The sequence below is a fragment of the Staurois parvus genome, unplaced genomic scaffold (genome assembly GCF_062004578.1).
Source record: "Staurois parvus isolate SC_StPar_1 unplaced genomic scaffold, SC_StPar_1.0 ptg000145l, whole genome shotgun sequence".
Taxonomy (NCBI): Eukaryota; Metazoa; Chordata; class Amphibia; order Anura; family Ranidae; genus Staurois; species Staurois parvus.
The window spans coordinates 2,707,745-2,713,770 of NW_028317941.1; the positions used below are offsets into that span (position 1 = coordinate 2,707,745).

General features: G+C 41.4%; 1 long non-coding RNA gene across 1 annotated transcript; it reads left to right on the forward strand.

Annotated features, from left to right (window-relative positions):
* Nucleotides 1-3,940: 3,940 nt before the first annotated feature.
* LOC149464897 (uncharacterized) lies at nucleotides 3,941-5,297 on the forward strand. The gene is made up of 2 exons (XR_016312275.1): nucleotides 3,941-4,135; nucleotides 5,033-5,297. It is a non-coding gene; the product is annotated as an uncharacterized LOC149464897 (long non-coding RNA).
* The last annotated feature ends 729 nt before the right edge of the window (nucleotides 5,298-6,026 follow it).

The following is a 6,026-nucleotide window of genomic DNA, read 5'->3' on the forward strand; positions in this document are numbered from 1 at the left end:
ACCCAGGCTTTTATGTGACAGTACATTTTCCAGTCAACCTGTCTGGTCAAGTGGCAAGCCCCATAGTACTTTTGGAGGTCAGGAAGACCTATCCCACGTTTCAGTAGAGTAGAGACAGGCTTCCCTGTAGGAAGAAAAGAAAAGTGTACGGTAGTTTAATCAAGGATAGCTTTCATGATGTAGAGCAGATGTGGTAGAACGTTCATTTTTAAAATTGCTGACCTACTAAACCAGGAAAAATAGGTTTGTTCCAGGCAGCCAAGTCACGTTGGACGGCTTGTTGGACTGCTGCAAAAGTGAATGCAGAGCTCAATTTCAGTCTTCACGGGACTGAGACTGAGCTCTGCAGTCACTTTTGCAGTTACTTTTGCACCAGTTGTTTTTTTATTTCAGATCTCAATCCTGCGCAATGTCCTTTTCTTTTTTCAGTGAGTTGACCATGTCGACTGTGCTTATGCTTATCAGACAACGTTTTATCATAAACTGTTTATGCCGTCATAACCTTTGATACTGTACCACATGACACAGCAAATAAATTGACAGCTTCAGTCACAGAGGCACCAGCTAAGCGGACACCAACAATTTGCCCTCTTTGAAGCTTGGTAAGCTCTGTCATGACTCCGTATTGCTAGAAGCACATGCAGTGAATGACAAAAGTGAGGTTTCCCACATTTTTGCCAGGAGTCTCATCATGCAGCGGAAGCAAAAGAATGTTACATCACTTCCACTTTCAACATGAAACATGTCATACAAATCATATAGTATTTCCATTTTTTGTCTAACATATACATTATATATATATATATATATACATATATACATATACAGTAATATATATATATATATATATATATATATATATATATATATATATATATATACACACACTACTCAAAATAATTCAAGGAACACTGTTTAGAATAGCATCAAGTCAATTGAACTCCTGGGATATTGATCTGGTCAGTTAAGTAGCAGAGGGGATTGTTAAACATTTTCAGCTGATTTGATGTTTATGAAATTAACAACAGGTGCACTAGATGGGCAACAAAGTGATGACCCCCAAAACAGGAATGGTTTTACAGGTGGAGGCCACTGACATTTTTTTCCCTACTCATCTTTTCTGACTGTTTTTCACTAGTTTTGCATTTGGCTTGGGTCATTGTCACTACTGGTAGCATGAGGTGATACCTGGACCCTACAGAGGTTGCACAGGCAGTCCAACTCCTCCAGGATGGCACATCAATATATATCATTGCCAGAAGGTTTGCTGTGTCTCCCAGCCCAGTCTCAAGAGCATGGAGGAGATTCCAGGAGACAGGCAGTTACTCTAGGAGAGCTGGACAGGGCCATAGAAGGTCGCTAACCCATCAGCAGGACCGGTTTCTGCTCCTTTGTGCAAGGATGAACAGGATGAGCACTGCCAGAGCCCTACAAAATGACCTTCAGCAGGTCACTGTTGTGAATGCCTCTGACCAAATAATGAGAAACAGACTTCATGAGGGTGGCCTGAGGGCCCGACGTCCTTTAATGAGCCCTGTGCTCACTGCCCAGCACCACATAGCTCGATTGGCATTTGCCATTGAACACCAGAATTGGCAGGTCCGCCACTGGTGCCCTGTGCTTTTCACAGATGAGAGCAGGTTCACCTTGAGCACATGTGACAGATGTGAAAGGGTCTGGAGAAGCCATGTAGAACATAATGCTGCCTGTAACATCGTTCAGCATGACCGTTTTGGTGGTGGGTCAGTGATAGTTTGAGGAGGCATATCCACAGAGGGATGCGCAGACATCTACAAGCTAGACAATGGCACCCTGACTGCCAATAGGTATTGAGAAGCAATCCTTGGACCCATTGTCAGATCCTGGGTTCCTCCTGGTGCACAACAATGCCAACCCTCGAGTGGTGAGAGTATGCAGGCAGTTCCTGGAGGATGAAGGAATTGATATCATTGAACGATCCCCACGCTCGCCTGACCTAAGTCCAATAGAATACCTCTGGGATATCATGCTTCAATCCATCTGTTGCCACCAGGTAGCACCTCAAACTGTCCAGGAACCATTCATATATGTATTCACTTGTATCATCAGTCTCTACAAACCAAAAGGTAAGTGTTCCATATTACAATTACATTAGAACAAAACCTGGACCATTCCTTCAAAGACTTAAGTATTAGCATATCACTGGTGGATAAAATAATGGAAAACTGAAGGGCATGACTGTCCAGAGGAGGTTGAATATCTATACTGCTTGATCTCATCCCAGATTTCATATTGGACTAAATAGTTTGTAAAACAGTTCCATTCAAACCCCCACATACCAGTTGAAATCAATATAGTGCTTTAGCTGTACACTATAAGAGCCATGTATAGGAGACCAGATTGATACAGAGGGCTTATATGCACATCCAGAAATAACTAATGGCCACACAGGCCCAAAGTTCAAACTGTATATACCGTATGTAGAACATAGCATTATCGGTAACAAGGATTGGACGAAAATAATACTTATCAGTTCAAGTCCAGGACATTGCAATTTACATGGTACCAGGAGGTAAAGCCTGACTGATTTCGCCGGATAAAACCAGCTGCATCAGAGGCAATAAATTATTACTTTTTTTTTGTTTGTTGCATTTTCAAGCACTTGTGTAATGCCTTGATGCTTGGTAATTTTGCATGTTGTGTTAATAATTGGGGATACAGGAATGGCAGAGGGTTTTGAAGTTTGGGGCTGTTGTTTTGAAGTGTTTTTGTGCACTCTTTTTGGATATTTTATTAAATGTTTAAGACTGTAGTGTGGCACTGTGAAAAAAGAAAATGTACATAAAGAATCAGGTGTTGCATACAAAACTACCTAAAATGCCTTTTTTAAGTTGTAATGAATCATATTTGGGTGCTGCTGCTGTATTTAGGCCAAGCAGTAATGTAAAAGTTAAAAAAATGATCACATGTATGAATTGCACTGTTCTATTCTATAACACCACATACACCTTAAAGGCATCTCCTAAGACTATAAATTAAAGGATTGGTAGTTTTCAATTTTGCATTAAAAGGAAAACCCTCGCCCCACTATATATTTTTCTTTGTTTTATTTATTTATTTTTGCATTGGTACATGTCTCCAGTACTAGTACCCATCTCCCCTTTATTTGAAAAATTCATGCCTAAAAGCCTTGAAATTGGTCAGAATTGGTTTTCATGATTCACCCCCCTAGATTTCAATGGATTGTGTTAGTGGGAGAGACTGATATAAGAAGTGGCAGGATCAGCCGAAGGTAATATAACAGAGAGCATCATGTCATGTTCACCTCTGGGAAGCTATTACCTTGCGATGTTTAGCATGCTGGACTCCAAGCTGCCTAGCTATTTCAGACCTGCTCATTCCTGTCCAGACAGCTCATATCACATCTGAAAACACTTTTGACAGCTTCTTAATAAATTATCTCCAGTAAAGAGAAAAAATCTGCAAGAACAACAAAAAATATTTAAATTTGCATTACATAAACCTGCTTTTGTTTGTGAATTTAAAAGTAACTAGGCTGCCTTGTCAGTATATTTATGTTTGTGTTCATTTATACTAAAATCTAAAATGTGCATGTTCAAATACTCATTCTTTTATTTGATGATGTCATTTTTTTTATCCTACAGTATGCTCAGAGCTTCAGACAAATTAAAAACATTAAGAATTTCCAAGGGCAAAATTTTAGTTGGTTAAAATCTGCACATCTAAAAATATAAAATCTCAATATACAGTATGTTTAGGTAACAAAATACAAGTGTGTAAGCAGATTGAAATGCTGGTTAGTGAGACAGCTGCTGCCCCAGCCTGAGGGGGGGGAGCAGGTAACCTGTTTCCCATACTTTCTACTGAGCTCTGCCTCTCTCCCTGTGCTGATATAAAAGGAGGGAGGGCTCTGCCCAGTCAAACAGTCTGCATGGGAAGAAACACAGACAAGACACAGAATGACATCTCTAGCCATATCAAACAGCTGCTGAAGCAGCCAGAGAGAGCCTCACCTGCCTCGAGGAACCTTCTACATGTAGGGGGATTGCTGGGACCTGCAGTACTCCCTGAAGAACACCAGCTCTAGAGATCTTCCACTGTAGACTCTGTTTTGTATGGGCTCTTGGCTGTGCAGGTATGCTGGGGCAGCCTGAGTTAGGGATTCGTTTAGGGAAAAGACTGTGCACTTTCTTTTGGAACTGTTCTGCTGAGAGTTTCCAGTAAAACTTTTGAAACTTTGTCCTAGCCTGGTATGAAGTTAGTTAAAGGGGTGCATGGTGGTAGTGGCATATGGAAGAACAGGACTGTAATGCACACACCGGTGAAGTGGTGACATGCGGTTACTAGCGGCAACAAGAACAACATGAAAGATGATATGACAGCCAGAAAGCGGGAGAGTGGTACTGGCAGGGGTGATGGGTCTCATGTATAGTGAGAGGAATAGTTCATAGCCTAATAGTTCATAGCCTACCTCCTGAGTGGTCAGTGCCCCAGCAACCGGGACCAGACCCGCGTGGTGGAGACCCTAGGGACCTAGCTGTATAGTACTGAAATGAAAAGAGTTATTTAAGTTTGCGCATGGGGTCCATGCTGTTGCCTGATGGGACCCTGTTCTGTCACTGGGAGGGAGGTGGCAGTGTCAAGCTGGACTGGTGGAACAGGACACTGCTCAGTGGTGTCTCCTTCAAAATGAGCAGGTGTATGTATTGTGGGACAGAGTGGCACCTGTATGACAGCTTCAGGTTATGATACAGAGACAGGTGTATGGCTCTCTTCTAACTCAGGGTACCACCATAATGTTGATGCCACATGAACACGACCCCGCCTAGTTCTGGGCATTAGCAAGCATATACCAGAGAGTCCAGAGAAAGGACAAGAGTGGGAAAGAGCAAAAAAGCTCCGTGTGTACACGGCATGACATCCCCACCCACAAGTGACCAAACCTTTCTAATCCTTATGCTGCTAGCATTAGTAAATAGATAGGAAAGTATATCATATTTACTTGTTTTAACCTTGTTTTGCATTTCTTCAGGTTTCCATGCCTAGGTAAATGATGTTATACATCCCAGGAGTCTTCAGGAGGGGACGGAGAGTTCTTAGCTCAGCCAATGCCTGAGCTAAGGACAAATAGATTCAAGGAAGTAACTGCTACATGAATCATCTGCCCTTACTCAAGATGGCATCTGCCAGAAATGGCAGGAGGTGTTTTTCAAAATGATTTCTTAGCAAAATAAAGCATGAAAACCTGGATGGATGGAGGAGTTTGCTTTGAATGATTAAAAATTAAGTATACTATAGCATTTTTTGTTTGTGGTACTCAGATGAATTTCAGTTCCACTTTAATGATACTATTGGATGTATTTAATAAGTGGTGCAAGCAGCAAAGTGCTAAATGCAAAATTTTGTAACTTGTATCAATCTAAAAAAGTTTACTTTACTAAAGTCAAATTATTAGTTATTGGTTCCAATAGCTACATCACTGTATACTTAGCAATTCTCTACTTGCACCGTTATTAAATTAATTTTTTTAAATAAAATACAGTCTTAATCAATAGCATGAGAAATATATTTGTATATAGTAAATATTTCTGTCTCCTCCTCTTCTCGGTGTGCCATCATAGGAAGCCACTTCGGCACAATCCTGCAGGCACAATACCATGCTGCACTGCCTGAGTCCAAAGACACAGACAGCATGGCTCGACTCCTGCTCCCCCAATTCCTTCATAGGTTTTAACTGACAACAGCAAGAACCAACTGCTTCCACTGCCTTAGCAAAGCCTGTGAGAGTGGGGAGAACATCTACAGATGGGCACAGTGATGGATCGAGTCAGGAATCAGGCAAGTAAAAGGGGGGGGGGGGGTGAGGGGGCGATATTATTACCCAAACATTTTTTAACTTAATGCAGAGAATGCATTAAGGTTAAAAAATATTTAGGCTTTAGAAATACTTTAGGCTCTACCTGATTTATCTCAACAGGTGACTTTTAGCTACCTCATCGGGAACATGGCCAACATCCCATGTGCAC